Below are 16157 nucleotides of genomic sequence, written 5' to 3'. Positions count from 1 at the left end.
ATGGGAGGTGAGCAGCTCCCTGCGGCGCTGGCCGGCAGCGGGCGATGGGGCTGCTGAGACCGGCCAGGACAACTCCAGGGGGTAAAACACGGCAGAACGCCCAGGGTGGAACACAGGAAAATTGAAAAAGGGCCCTCAACTGTAGGGGTGACGATGCCGAAATACCTCCAAAGGGTCCTGAGGGAGAATGTTGAGCGGGTTTGCGCATCCTCACTGACGTAGTTAAGGACAGGAATGCCCAAGAGGGGCATTAGGGTGAGGCAAGAGGTCAAGGGAAAGGGCCTCGGCAACCAGAGCAGGCAATACAGTGTTGGTTTGGGAAAGGACTGGCTGAAGGGGAGCGTGGACAAATGTGGTTAAGGCAAATAGCAGTGGGAGGTGATGTGATAAGGAATCTTCGAAATCTGCACTCTAATACAGGGATTGGCTTTTGTCTTTTGCATTCCCGGCTTCCAGGAGAGGGAGAACAAGCAGGTGCTGTTCCTACACCCCACTCCTCCCTGGAACCATTATGAAGCCAGGGCGGAGGATTTGGGTTTGTCCACTTATTCTCTGGGACCTGGGCAGCTGTGCTGGGGGTGCTGGACATTGTGGCTGGATAAACAAAACAAACAGGGCCAGGGATGGCTCTGGTGTGTGGTGTGTGGTGAGCTGGGTGAGCACAAGGAGGAGGAGAATGGACTATCTGGGAAACGCGGAATGTATGTGGAAGAATCAGGATTTGCTGTCAGTGATTTTGTTTGGGTCACTGGAGAAACGAGTGATTCTGAGCTGTGGGAAAATGAGCACCCACAGGCAGTAGGTGGAAGGGCAGAATAAGTCTCTGGTTAGAAAGATATGAAAGAAGAGATGATGAGGAAAAGGAAAAGGTAAAGGCACAGGCAAGAAGAATGGCAATTTTTACAAGTCCCAACAGTAAAAAGTTCTGGGAGCCCCAGTACCTAAGGGAAGGGGGTGGTGACCAGGACAGCGATTGGGAAGGAATGAAAGATTAGACATGGATTGTTAAGGGTGTCAGGATCTGCTGTGATAATTTGAATTTTATGGCAAAGGGGGAACAATTGCTCAAATGTTCTTTTCATAAGTGGGAAAGATGTGTGTGTTAATTTGAGTTTTGCTGGCAAATAAAAATAACACAGGGAGGCCAATGAGAGTTGGCTAAATGTGTGAGTTTGGTTTAAAAGCATGACTTTCTGGTTATTCCTAGTTGTGATTGTGGTTTGTGAGGAGGGGATTTGGTGACTGCAGCTGGGAATGTTAGTATTGTAAGGGGTGGTGGGGAGGCTAGTGCTGCTGTGAATGCTGGAGTGAACCCAGAGGTGTGGGCAGTCCCAGGGGAATGTGGAAAACTGGATATGGAGCCTCTCTGCATTGCTGTGAGGAAACCTGAGAAGGTGAAGATACATATTTAGACCAATATGTGGCCAGGATTCTGGGTCTTGTGCAATCTCATTGACAGGAAGCCCAGTTAGCACAGACTCTGCCTTTGGATTTTGCTGTTCAGACATCCAGCCAGGACTGCAGAGACAGCAGCCAGGACACCTGGACGCTGATGGACTCATCATACCCAGGTCAAGGACTCCAAAGCTCTGGAGATTTGGACTTCTCAGCTGGAAGAAGAGGATGGGACACCTTGGCTGACAGGAGCCGTGGACAAGGACTTCTAGTGATTAATGAACTAATACAAACTGTCAGTGTCTGCTTTATTCTCTGTATTAACTTGCCACACCTGGTGCAGGGACAGACCAGATGTGGAGAAGTCAGGAGGGTAGGTTGCTAATGTTCCAAATGTGAAAAAGACTACATGACATCGTCACCCCTACAGTTGAGGGCCCTTTTTCAATTTTCCTGTGTTCCACCCTGGGCGTTCTGCCGTGTTTTACCCCCTGGAGTTGTCCTGGCCGGTCTCAGCAGCCCCATCGCCCGCTGCCGGCCAGCACCGCAGGGAGCTGCTCACCTCCCATGGCTGAGCTGCACCTCCAGCTCCTCTCACTGCCTGCCCGACCCAGGCAGTCCCACACCGAGCCCCCCAAGTGTCAGGAAAATCCACAAACACCAGAGGTTTATGCCCAAGAAAGAGACAGAGGAGTTCTGTAACTTTATTCAAATAAAGGGAGGGAGCGCACTGGGGCACACGCCCAGGGCATTTTCTCTCTCAGGGTTTCAGAGGGCACAGCCTCCTTTTACCCTAATTCCCGGCCGCATGTTGCCCTCTTCCTTTCTCCACTGGCTGAGGCATTAGGATGGCACAGCCTTACCAAGCTGCTTACCACATATTGCTCCTTGAACCTGCTGTTTTCCCCAAAGTTGAGAATTTGAGGCCTGTGCATTCCCTTTGTCTGTGACAGGGACCAGGCCACCTGAGCTCTGCCACAAACCCACTGCCCATAGTCAATAGTGACATTGAGACCCATTTCGAAGATGTTAACACCCACACCTTTCACCCATCAAACTGTTTGCAAAGACATGAGCTTTCCTCTCACTACTCAGGGCAGGTGGTTGTAGCATTGTGTTGTTTAAGATCCCTTCCAACAGAGCCATTCTGTGATTCTTCCTTACCCCCCATAACCCTTTCCCCGGCTCTGGGCCCTTCTTGCTCGTAGCACTTCAAACTTCCTGGGGAAAAAATACATCTCCACAGTTTTTCACTGCTGGGCATGGCCTCAGCTGGTCTCTGCTGGAGGCAGGGATGGCAGGGACAGGGCAGGTGGGCATGGGGTGCCCAAGGTTTGGAGCATCCCTGGCAGCGTGGCTCCCATTCTCCCTGGTCTGAGGAGGGGCCAGGACCTCTTCTGTGGCAGGACTGCTGGAGTTAGGGCAGCCAGGCTGCAAGGGCAAGAAGGCACTTGGATAAAAGCACTGCTTGAGGCACATGGCTTACCCAGATTCTCCATGTGCATTTGTTTCCTTCCTTTGAGCATATGGGACAGATGTAGAAAAGTCCAGACGATATTTAATCGTAATTCAATTAACTGCAACTATCTAAAACATTAGAAATTAAAAATGTGCACATGTTTTCAAAAGAGGGTGTGAAATATGCCTCTTGTCAGTACATTTGTTTAGGGTGCTGCTGTGCAAAGTCATCCTGAAACCAGCTCCCTACTGCACTAACAATAAAAGATCGAAGAGGGAAGTTCAGTGTTTGTACTTGATCATCCTCACTGACTTAAGCAAAAAACTGCCAGTCATGTCAAATTAAATTATATGGTTTTGTATTTCCATTATATTTATATTACACTGTATTACTGTAGTTGAATTAGACTATTTTCCATGGGGTCTGGGCTGTGACTACTGAATTTAACTCACTTTACGCAAGAGCTACCTTTAATTAGACTTGAGCTGAGAGCAGAATTGCTTTGACTAACGCTGCAGACCTCTATGGCAGTAGAATACCACAGGCTCTTAAATTACTTCAAAAGAGATATTCGCTGTCTGAACAGCTGGAACTGGGTGGACAATTCCAGAAATCCTTTTTAGTGAGCACCTCGACCCTGGGGAGACACCAGTCCTTGGTTAGGCCCCACCAACCCTTACAAACCTGGTTGGACTGTCTCCTTCCACAGCTCCTTCACCCTTCACTCATTCACCAGGCTGCAGGCTTCTCACAGTAGGATTTCTGGGAGTCCCTGCACTGTTTCTGGAAATGAGAATTGTGGGAGCTGTTGTTCTGGTGTCTGTGCCTCTTTCCTAAACTTGTCAGCAACTCTTGATGCCTCCAGAGGCCAAGTTAACAAGTAAGGGCATCAAAAAGAGCGTTGCCTTGATCAGAAATGTGTCATCAGTTCACTAACAGCAAACAATTTCCTCATTCCATCATAAAAAATACATTGTTGTTATCTGGCAGTTTATAATATTCAGAAACAATACTTACGTAGCAAAATACCCTCCAGCCAGTGAAATACATATTCAGCAGGTATCAATAGAAATCTCAAAAAAATTATTTATTTTGAACTTCTGGACAGGAATGTTTGAAAGTAATTTAGCTTTATTCCTATTTATTTAAGCCTTCTGTTTTCCACCTACCTATCTCTCTGCTATCACATGCTTACTGACTTTCCCAGTTCCTCCTTATTATGGGACAAAGCTTTAGAGGTAATTTAGCCATTATGAATCAGAGGTGGGTTTTTTCCTTGTTTTTATGTTTTTTCCTGAAGGATGTTCTTGGGCTATTTTATTTTGCAAGAAAGCTCAAAACCCAGCAAATGACAGTGGGAGTTGTGGCAATTGTAAATGTTCATGCTGCTATCCACGCTGGCACTATCAGCATTGAAGCAACCATCCCTTTGCCACAAGTATTTCTAATTTATTTTAAATTTTACCTTTTATAAAGGAAACATCTTCAGAAGGGAGAACCTTTTCCACATGTGTAGGTAAGGATCTACATGAGCCACAGTTTATAGCCTAAGGAATACCAAACTTCAGATTATGTAAAGCAATATTCAGCTGTCCTGAAAAACAGGAAAGGCATGAATGCTCGAGAATGATTGCTGATAATTCAGTGAAGAGAAAATTAATGTGAAAGAACTTGAATGAATCATTTAAAGCTTGTCTCTTTATCTCTTTTTTAGTCTGCTCATTCCTGACTGGCCACATATATATTGCTATAAAAATGAACAATCTCTGATATAAATGTAAAGCAGGAAGAAATTTCTTAACTTAATCAAACTAACAAATGACACAAGAGCTTCCTCATTTGTCTTGTTTTTGTCAAAAGCTGTGCTGTCACAGCTCCTCACCTAAATTAGGGTTGGTTGTTACAAGCATTCTCACTGGAGAGTATCTTAGTAGTAAAGAGCCAAATGCTGCAGTAATAGGTAAATGCTAACACCTGTTAGAAGCTTGTTTTCTGAGGAAGGATGTAATTCCTTGGCAATTCCCAGAGCTGTTGATTAGCTGCAGAGCAGGCAAAAATCTCTGGCTGGGCTGTAGAGGCAGAGTTCTCTGGGAAGGTCTCAGTGGTCTGCAGCAGGAACTTTGTGCACAGCACAAGAGCTGGCACAGCTGCCACCCTCAGCAGCAAAAGTGGGTCACATCCTGGGGGCAGCCTGCAACAAGGATGTGGTTTCTCATCCTCTGTGCCTGAGCAAACCTATTTGGCATCTCTTCAAGCCTTCCCCTCGCTGAGAGCTGGAGGATTTGCCCCTAAATGAGCAGTGTTGACTGGAGGCTGCCTGCGTGTTTCCCAGCTCCGCGGTGAGGTGTTCAGGTAGCAGGTGGCAGCAGATGGGATTGCTTGCACAGCTCAGGAGCGCGTTAAAGGACATGGTTTAGCCCATGGACAAGGTGGAACCTTTCTTGGTGTTACTGATCAGCAGAAAGAAAGCTCTGGTGAATTCTGTGCCTGTTCTGTCACCAAAAACAGACAAATAAATAAATAAGGGGAGTAGTATTCTGCTCCAATTAATTAAACAAACTGATATAAATTCCGCGCTTAAATCGCACTTTGCATATCCATAATCTCTGCACTACATTTTATGTATACTTTACCCTTGGGTAAAAATTTGTGAGCATATAAATGCTTTCTCATATAATCTTGCTAAAGCACGCTCTTCCCTATAAATATTCATACCACTGCCAAAACATTTGCAAGCTTTCCCCAAAGGTGAAATATGTGTAATGTACTTTGCCTTCTGGGTATAAATATTATCCAATACATTTTGGTTAATATGAATACACTAATTATTCTTGTAACCCTTTTTAAAAGGGTCATCCTCATGATGTGAATTTTTTAAAAATGTAATTACAGTAATTGGATACTTAATCTAATTAAAATTGGCTTTATCTTTAATGGGAATTTTTCTAAAGAGGCAGAATGACAATTGACTTTCTGATAATCACTGTTTTCTTTCAGCTGGAGGATGCATTTAGTACAGTAGGAACCAGAGCACATGGCCTCTTTACCACATGCCTGCCACCTTTAGGGCCAGTTGAACTACAATTTCACCCATTACCAGGCAAAACTTCCACTTTACTTAGAAATAAAAGTTCTTCATGATGAATTGATTTCATTGTGGTTCAGGTAGAGATAATTTAGGGAATGTTTCTGGTGCTGATTATGATGCAAGGCGTGCCTTAGAGAAGATGTTGCACAGGGGAAGGTGCCAGCTTCCCAAAGCCTGGCTCTGTTCAAGTATGTAGGCACAGTCATATAGTGAGTACAATGAGCTCCCCTATCTTTGGGAGGTGCACCTGGATGGACCCCAGCGTGCTTAGGGTGCATGTAAATTCTCACTGACATCAGCAGAACTCCAGACAAGTTGGATTATCTCCTGGGTTCATAATTCGGATCAACATTTCTAAAGTGTTCTCTTAAAGGCACTTTCTATGCAGAGTGACAGGCAGGACTGCCACTGTTCAAAGGGGGAAAATCATTATGAGTCCACACTGCATCTGTTACTGTTGGAAGCCAAGGAGAACAAGTCAGGAGTTGTATAAGAAAGAGTGGGGAAGTGGATTCATGTCACTGCCTTCAGACACCTGTGACATAAACATTTATGTCTGCTATAAAGCTGCTGCACCTTTCAGGGCCTTTGCTTTACTGGAAGCCAGGCAAGAGAGAAAGGCCTTCAAGGAAAATCAATCAACTGTTTTGTAGGCTCAACTCGCCAGTGGTGTGTTCTCATACAACTGAAGACAGACATATTTCATAGAGGAATAAATAATTGTTTTCTAAGAAGGATAATCATCTACATCTACAAAGTATTTTCCAAATATTAGAAAAAAAGGATAGATTACATAGAACGGGCCAAATCATGACCTAGTGCAAGGAGACACCATTGATTTTGATATACTTGTATTTGACTGTTTTCAGTGTCAGCTGGGGAATGATCTGATTGCCAGAAGAGCCTTTGGGGTTTTGGCCCTGCAGGCTGGTGTGTGCCAAAGTGAGAGCAGACCCCTTTGCAGGATGGCTGTGACAGTTCTGATGGGAAATCTGTGCCTGTGTCTCTGTAAATGCTCCCTGTGCCTCTCCCATGGGCCCAGCTGCTGTCACCTGGAGCTGACAGACCAGGAGCACCAGCACCACATTTTCCATAGGAAGCTGTTCTTTGTGCCCAGAGAGCTCCTGCTGAGCTCAGCCCCCCTTGCAGCCCCCCCAGGCAGGCAATCAGCTAATGAACACAGAGAGCAGGTTGTAATACTGTGCTGCTTTTTGGGTCAGGGTGGAAAAATGTGTATCTACTTCTGTTGAGCATGTGAGGTAGCAGTGGCTGCAGAAAGGAAAAGAGCCTGGAGGTGATGCTGTGATTGAAACAGTGTTTCAGCAGCAACCTGTATGTAGAACACATGAAACCAAAGAAGCTTCTAAGAGAGCCACTTATGTACTGCAAAAGAATCATTAATTTTGGAGGGAAATTAGCGCTGATTAAAAGAAGCATTTCAATTAAAAAAACAGGTACCAGGAAAAGTTGATCATAAAATGAGTGCATAAGCTCAAAACAGCATCAGAAGTACCAAGGAAGCCTCAAGTTTTATCTAAGAACTGCAAGTGGTCTCGAACTTTAGCTTTCAGCTTATGAAAAACCTTTGCCATATGAAAAAATGTTGATGCTGAAAATATTGAAAAGCATGTGATTTCCCATCAGAGTGTTTTATCAGAGTGCTATCTTTGTGCAGGCTGAACCATGGGATAAAGAAATAAGGATATTATCTGCTAGCCTTCAGTAAGCTTGAAGATTCCAGGTTGAAATTGAACATAGAGGCAGTATTGAACTTTCCAGTGCACCTTTAGTGCATTGGCAGGTCCTGCACCAGAGATACACAGACATGGCAGTGTGGGGAGGTTCTGCTGCTATTACAGAAAGTGCATTTTTAGGCCTGACAGCACTGGAGAAATGCTGTGGGAGGTGAGGAAAGGGAGTGTTGTGGTGGGCAGTGTGAACTTCCATTTTTCCAGACCTGAAGAACCTTCTAGTTGGTGTTTTTGTTTTGAGGCCATTATTGACTGCTCAGTACAAAAGAGCTGAGACCACAACAACTCACTGGAAAAATCTGAGTTCTTCAGAAAGACATTTTTGGAGTGCCATAGGAATTCCTGTCCCTACTTACAAGGCCAGTTCAAACTACACTTGGAGTAGCTTGTGACCAAGGAATCTTGGCAGATGCCCATCTGAATTCTTAGAAAAGCAGAAGCAATGTGGATTTGCAATCTGTCTTGGGTAAAATCCCTGCACTGCTGATGTGGTCTCCAGATAAGCTTATTGTGAAACTAGTATCAAACATTGCTCTAAGCATGAGAGAAAAGTATTGCTGGCTGAAGGGAATAAATGTGTTCAGGGAGGGAAAAGAGCCTGTTGCCTCTCTTCTTTTTGCAGACATGTGAATGTTCCTCATCTATCAGTGGTGCAGTTGTGGAAGAGAGTGCCAAGTAACCAACTTGGCATGCACATAGCCTACAAAACCACAGGAAAAGTTTTCTTGCCCTGGAGAGAACTGCTCTTGTCTAAGAGAAAGGTCTATGATAAAGTGTGACGTAAAAATCTTGCAGAGGAGATCAGGTGTTTCTAATAAAAGGAAGGCCAAACATGACTTTTGCTTTGACCACAGTCAAAAATTGGTTGCCACTTTCCAAAACCCTGCTATCCACAGGATTATTTCAGAGAGCAATTCTGCACTATGCACAGTGAGAAATGAGCAGGCTGGGCAATTGAGTGCTAGCGACTTCCTTTGCAGCAGCTTCGATATCTTACATGCATCACAGGCAGAAAAAGAAAATCTGAATTGAATCCATAGGATTAGTGAAAGCCTGTGCAATTTTTGGACATCTCTGAGGTCAGCATCCCTGCAGGCTGTGGATGTGGTGAGAGCAGGTGTTGTGCAGCTGGAGCTGTGTGTGCTGGCTGACCGAGCAGCCTACACACCTGTATTCCAGCACTGTGGAGATGGGAATAGCTGAGTGTGGGTAATAAAACACAAGTAGTTCACACATAGCTTCTGCCCAGCAGAGAGACAGGAGCTGGAAGTGAAATTTGAGTTAAAAAACCCCACTTGGTTTTAATTGAAAATATCCTGAAAGCAGGGCATGGAAAAATGTAAAACTTGAATAAGAAAACTAACCCAGCACCTAGAAACATGGGAAGTGTACTTGGAGGTGGGGAAAATCTTTCAGCACAGCCAGAACCACTGCTTAGGAAGATGGTAGGCTGGTCAATGCTAATTATCACAGGGTGGCTCAGGAAAGGCCAAGAAAGGAGACAAAAATCTAAAATCCTTTCAGATGAAAGCTGCAATAGAAACCTCTTTACTGCTAAAATCCTGTGGTCAGAAAGCAGCTGTTCCTGGGTAACTGAATGCTGGGGGCATTGAGTAAAGGGTCCTGAAAAATTCCTTGGCAACCCATTTTGTGTTTAGGGTTATGCTTTGTAAAGAAACACCAAACTGCTGGAGCACTTGGTCATTCCCACTGCCTCTTTTTGATAGGAGTATCCCACAACACCCCACACAAACACATCCATTCTTGTTTCTCAGCAAAATCCTCTGATAACAAAGAGCCATGCAGCCATTTCTACACCAAAACCAGGCATCTCAGCAACACCTAAAGCCTCAAACTTAAGAGCTTGTTGGCTTTTGTACTTAACCTTTCTCTTGCTCTTGAAAAGTTTCTTTCAAGGTGAAAAATTTGGAAGCACAATTTCAGTTTTTCCAGGAGATGGCAGTGCCACTACAGAAATTAGCTGAGTGGTTGAACTGCTAAGGTGACTGTTCTGTAATCTGCCAGTTTAAACTCATATATAACAAGTTTTGATTTTTTTTAATAGATGATCAGATAATTATACTTCAATGACTGTCAAAAGCAATAATGATAGCACTCATTACAAGTTTAAAGTGTGTCTGAATTCCCAAGGGCTCACAACAAGCATTAATTCATCTGAATGGAAACAGGAGACATAATTGGGCAGTAACTCATTTCTATCACATATAGTATATGCTGTAATTAATTTTCACCTCACGTTTTCACACTGGATGTTGAGTTGCCCTCCTAACACCCATCTCCTCTGACTGGGGCAAGTGCAGGTGTTGCAGGAGTTGCAGCATAAGGCAAGTAGGCAGCAAACTCTGGATTCAATCTGAGGAAATGCCACAGCACATCTGGCAGCACCCGGCAAATCTGAAGTATAAAGCAGGTGAATAAATGTATTGAAAATTAATAAGGAACAGAGCACTGCACCAGATGCAGTGGTATGCTAAGTATATTGCTAAGTAGATTGCAATATGCTAACTAGATTGTCTAAAATATATTCTTGCTTTCATGAACTCTGTGAGCTGATGCCTTTAATTTTCAGGTTGAGTTTGATTTCTGATTATTTTTGTCACATCATATTTCAAGGATTTTTTTTATTATGATTACATGTGATTTACTAAAAATAACAGATCAATGAAAAGATGCAGAACTTACTGTGCTTCTCTTTCCAGTCACTTATTATATTTTCATAAGTCTTTCATTACAAAAAAAAAAGCCCTCTATTCACACTAGAAAGGCTACCTACCAGTTCAGTGGGAAGAAGGCAAGCAAAGAGTTATTCTACACCCTGCTAACATATTCATATAAAACTCATCCAATTTTGTTAAGACCTTTTGTGGAGAATCAAAAGTTAGCTAAGATTGTATTGTAATTCCTCTTCCTGACCTGAAAGTCACACAGCTGGATTCAAGTAGGCCAGAAATATGTGCTTTATAGAAGCACCTTGTGGTTGGGGCTTTTTTTGAAGCTCTGAAAGTTTATGCTGCTGACCCTGCCCCCCGTACCAACGAGCGAGTCTCCAGTAGGACCTCACGGCAGAAGACAATTTGTCACAACTGTCAAATAGCTGGCAGAAGGAAAGACACACCTTCTTTCATCCATGTCAGCCCCTGCCTTCCCCTTGTAACAGGGCAAGAGTTGCACATTGCTCATTAGACCCGAGAGATTCCGGTTCTGTGGGACACATCAAAATTTAAGTACCCTGGAGGAAAATAATTTGCTGCTTGATCCAACAGCACCTTTTGAAGTCGGTGTAAAAATGTTCATTAGCATCGACGAGATTCAGATTAGATCCTTGTTTCATAGTCAGCAGTAATATAACATAATTGGCTGCTCAACATCGTATTTTGCAAATCATAGGAATTCGTGGATAGCCATGTCAACAGCAGTCTCATTTGTTAGAGCAGCAGCAGCACCTCCAAGCTTTTTACAGCCTGACAGGCTGTAAATGTTCTATCATTCACATCCCTCCTGGGTGGTGCTGAACTAGGTCCCACTAGGTGTGGGAGCACCACTTCACTGGTGGGTGCTGGTAGGAAGGAGTGATAATTTGCCATCATGGACATAACTAAGACACAAGAAGGAAATGAAGGCATGGCATAGTAACATTTTATATGTGTAAATCTTAGTTCTAGTTGTTAATGAAGATGGTGAAGTAACTGGTAATGGTACTTTGCATTACATGCATGATAAAGACATCAGGAAATTAATGTACATTGCAGCTAATCTCTGCATTATTTATCCCTTTTAATTTGCTGCTTAGTCTTTACAAAAAGACCTCCACATAAATAAGGTATTTAAATAATAATCTTTCAACTATAACATTCCACTTATTAACTGTGCATCAGATGAGAAGGATGGGGTGACAGTAAGAGCTAATCAAACAGGAGCTCAGGTCCTATGGCTGGTAACTCTCAGGAGAAGGGAAATTATCACTCATCCTGATTTCTGACTAAGCTGTGCTTCCACCAGCCTCGGGAAGATCATGGCATGACTCTGCACTGGTGGGTAAGAGGATGGTTGGGCATGGCTTGAAAACTGCACTTCACAAGAGCCACCTTCATTTATATGCACTCAGGGTTAATTCAGCGCTGGAATGGAGTGTCATTTAGTCCAAGCAGTGCCAACACAGGTGTCACAGACCCTGTGATTCAGAGGTGTTACTCTGTACGTGAGCACCAAACAGGCCAAGTCGTGGTGGAGTGTGGGGCACCAAAACCAGCAAAAACAGCACAGCAGGTTCCTGTCACATGTGAGAAACAGCCAAGTGTCAGGGGTAGAACATTTCTCATGCACACAGCTGACAGCGTGCAAATGTCTGCAAAGCTCCAACCAGACCCTGGAAGAACACACCCCCCAGAAATAACCTGATGGATCTGAAAGCAAACTAGATGAGTAAGACTGAGAGCGTGTTCACAGCCATCCATTGTCACCAAGGTAATTTTCAGAAACAAAACCCTTTAGCTTTGGGGGCACGTGCACCTCTCACACAAGCTAAAGTTTAACTTTCTCTGGGGATGTGACTCAATGCCATCCTCCTCATGCAAGAAATACATGTGCAGCCCAATTCCACAGAGCACATCCATCCCTCTGCAGCCCCAGGTAGGGTTTAGTCACCAAAGGACAGGCAGATCGAAGAGCAGAACATTAACCAGGGTCTCAGGGGACTTGTTATTTCTAGGACAGTCACTCTCCACGTGTCTTTACTGAAGTCATTCATGCTCTCTTGTCTTTCATTTCTGCTTGGTTGGAATCTTCCAATTTCTACCAGGACTTCAGCTGTAGTCCCAATTTTATATGCTTAAAGCTTAGTTGAAGCCTCTGGGCACACCACTATTGCTGCTACTGACAGATGGTTCCCACAAGTGAGGAAAAGAAGAATGCCACGAGTATGGCTTGTTTTAGAAAGTCTCATTCTCAGAAGCTGAAGAGACAGCCTCAAAGAGGGGCACTGGGTCTACAACAGCACTGGGATGAAGGAAGATTCAAGGGCTTGGCAAAGAGGGTAGAAGCGATAGCTTGTGATTTTTCAGTGATTGGCTGAGAAAATATTAAAGTTTAAATAATGTCTGGATGTGCAGCTGTAGGGACAGTTAATACAGAGTTCCCATTAAAAATCTCTCAAGAGATCTTTCAGGATTAAATAAAATTAGCCCAAAGGCCCAAATTCTGTCTGCAAATCAGGCATCATCCACTGAAATGAGAAAGGCCCTGAAGAGCACAAGATCAGCCCAGCCATATGGGCTGGCACTCATCCCATGTGTGTCTCCCTGCCTGGCTCCCACCAGCACCTCTTGCCTGTCTTCCCTGCTCACTCCAGCTCTGGTCCCAGTCAGACCACAGCCCACTCTGAAGCTCATGGTTCTGCTCACACACATGGAAAAATGCCTGGAGAAAGGGCAGGTGGTTGATCCCATGAGGACCAAGGCTGGATGTGCCTGATAAAATTGATGAAAACCTGCAAGTCCCAGTGCCTGCCTTTGGGTAGAGATGGCTGTGAGGGGCTGGGACTGTCGGGTCACACCGCAGTGACAAATGATGACAGCGTGAAAAAATATAAGGAAAAAAATGAAGGAAAGTGAAAAAAATCCCATAGTTATTGATGAGTATGAGCTGATGGTACAGGATTTCCTTACTTTCCCCTGTTACATCCTTAGGCTGTGCAGCAGACTGTCACACTGTGCCACAGCCTGTGATACAGCTACGGCAACAAGGCTCCTCTCCTGATGGCAGACAGATCTCTGGTGGAACTGCTGAACTGGGGGTAAGAGATCTGTGAGCCACAGCTTTGCAGCATGGCCAGCTCATCTAACACACCAGCCAGAATTTTTATGCCAGTCATTACTGCTTGCATTTGGCAAACCCCAGCATTGCCAAGTACCTGCACCTGCAAATAATTCCCTGGGAGCCGCTGGCGTTGCTGGTGCAGCTTGGAGCTCAGCAGCCTCTCTGCTGGTCCATTAACTCCAGGAGATGTTTATTATGAAGCAAGAACTTATTCAACCAAATCTCACAACAAATAGAAAGCATAAGAAAAATATTAGGTCAGCACTTGGTAAAACAGTAAAGAATATGCTGTTTACCAGAGCAGGTCTCAGTGCTGTTTAATTTGTGTATGAAGCAGTTGCAGGAGGAGACCTGACTGCACAGCTACAAGGCACTGCTTTAAGCAGACTTTTCCTCTCTGATCCACGAGAATACTTCTGTGGGGATTGCTCACCTGTGCTTCAGTCATTGGAAATGCAAAGCTAGGTCTCTTAAACCCTACCAAAACCCAGTGGGATTTAGGCTAAGGCGTCCTGTGTGTTTGAGGACACTCTGGCGCCTCAGTCTGTCTGTCTGTCTGTCTGGTTGGGGTGTGGGATGCAGTGCCAGGCACAGATCCATCCTGCTGCACTGGCACACGGTCCAAGATGTGGTGTAGCTCCTCCAGGAGTGCATCCATACACATCCATCTTCAGTAAGGGACAGTTTATAGATCGAAACAGAGGATAATGGGAGGACGGTAATTTACATCAGAGCAGTTAATTGCACGTAAGGATTCCTACCATCCTCTTAGTTTCCTAATTGCTAATATACTTAACACTGGTTTTATCAATAGTCCATGATATATAAAATTACTTCATATCAGCTCATTAGTTAATTAATTATAGGAAGGACACACACATCAAAGCCAAATGTAGACTGAGGACCTAAACTTCTCCTTGAGCACAAGGGGCAGATCTAGTGCAGTGGTGCCAATTCCCACTGGTCTGTGTGTTTTTCCAGACACTTATTCACAGCAATGCACTTTTGCAAAGGACAGGTAAAGAGATGAGGCCACCATGGCAGGACCAGCCTGTCATCTCAGCTTTTTGAGACATTACCTTCAGAAATAAAGAAGTTCCTGGGTAAACCACAGCTCAGAGCTGCAGCCAGCAGATCAATGGCTTAGAGAAAGCACAGAATTAAATTTTTTATATATATATATATATATATATATATGTATGTACCATTTTTTGAACCTCCTCCAAATAGCTGAATGAGTATGCTAAGAAAGGGGATATAAAGTTAATTTTCTTATGAGAGTATCTCACTAAACCAACAGACAAAAATGTTGGTTATAATTAGACAAGCTAAACTGTGTTCAATGACTGCCTTCTTTATGGCTGGCTTTGGTGAGAGTGAAATACCATATATTTTTCCTGCATTAGATAAGAATTGGGTGGACTTAATGTTTCTGATTACCCAACCCAATAAAGTCATTTCAAGCCACCACATTTTACTTCTAAAAGAAGTCCAGAAAAGGGACAGGCAGCCATTAAACTGATGTGCAACCACCCTCTCAGTGATGGTCTGTTCATAACCTGGAGGTCATCCCACTCATAAATGAGTAAGGCTAGATAGGATTGTTCAGTAATTTGTGGGGTTTTACCTTTTTCTTTCCTGGTCAAAGTGGAGCAGGAAATGGAGGAAGGCTCCTGCTCCAATAAAGAGTTTTTATCACACAGCAATCTTCTCTTTGATTGTCCAGTATGTTAAAATTTGATTAATTCTCTATTATTAACGTCATTGACAGAGCAAAATGATCACACTTTCTTCACAACATTGGCAAATGAATGGTTTCATTTTCCTTATCAAGAGTGTCTCCCTTTTATGGGGCTGGAGAGATCTCTGCCCAGCCCACTGTCAGTCTTCTTCCCTTCAGCTTCTGCATGGGATATATATGTATATAAAGAAAACGTGAACAGCCAGCTCAAGTGAACAATATGAATTTTAGATTTGCATCCTTTCAATTTATTATTTACAGAGAAGCCCAAACTCCAGTGTTTGCTTCATGCTGATTATCCTTCTGGGGATTAAAAAATAATAATAAAGAAAAGGCGTTGATTTTTCTTTTACCCTAATTTCCCGACTGCATCTGTGCAAACAGTCTATATACCCCCTTGCATGATTTTTCCCTCCTGTTGAAGACCAAAGTGAGGACTTTTTGCAGCCACAGACTCTTTACAAGTGCCTCGTTTGTCCCATTTCTCACCCCAGCCTGCAGTTACCCCTCCGGTTTCATGTGCTGTTTTATTGCTAAAGACTGTATTTTCCATTAGGGGAGAAGAAGGGAGGGAGTACCAAACAAACTCCAGTGGCTGCATTCAAAGTGTAATGCTTCTTATCACAAATAATTTAAAAAATGCAAGAACCCCAATTTGCAGCTAGGAGGCCCACTTGAGGGATCAGTTAAAATTTACTCCTTTATACGCATGCCAACTTTGACTTCAAAAAGACTTTATTCCCAAGGATAAACAACCCAATATTTGTGTAATATAATTAAGTGAAGGCATCTTTAAATGTCATACCAGCTTGTGCCATGCTTTAAATTGTTATGCATCAACAGAATTTAACGAGATGGCCAAGGATCCTGCTTCCTGCGTGAATGCGA

The sequence above is a fragment of the Parus major genome, chromosome 5, assembly GCF_001522545.3.
Source record: "Parus major isolate Abel chromosome 5, Parus_major1.1, whole genome shotgun sequence".
Classification (NCBI taxonomy): Eukaryota; Metazoa; Chordata; class Aves; order Passeriformes; family Paridae; genus Parus; species Parus major.
This window is presented reverse-complemented; position numbering follows the sequence as displayed.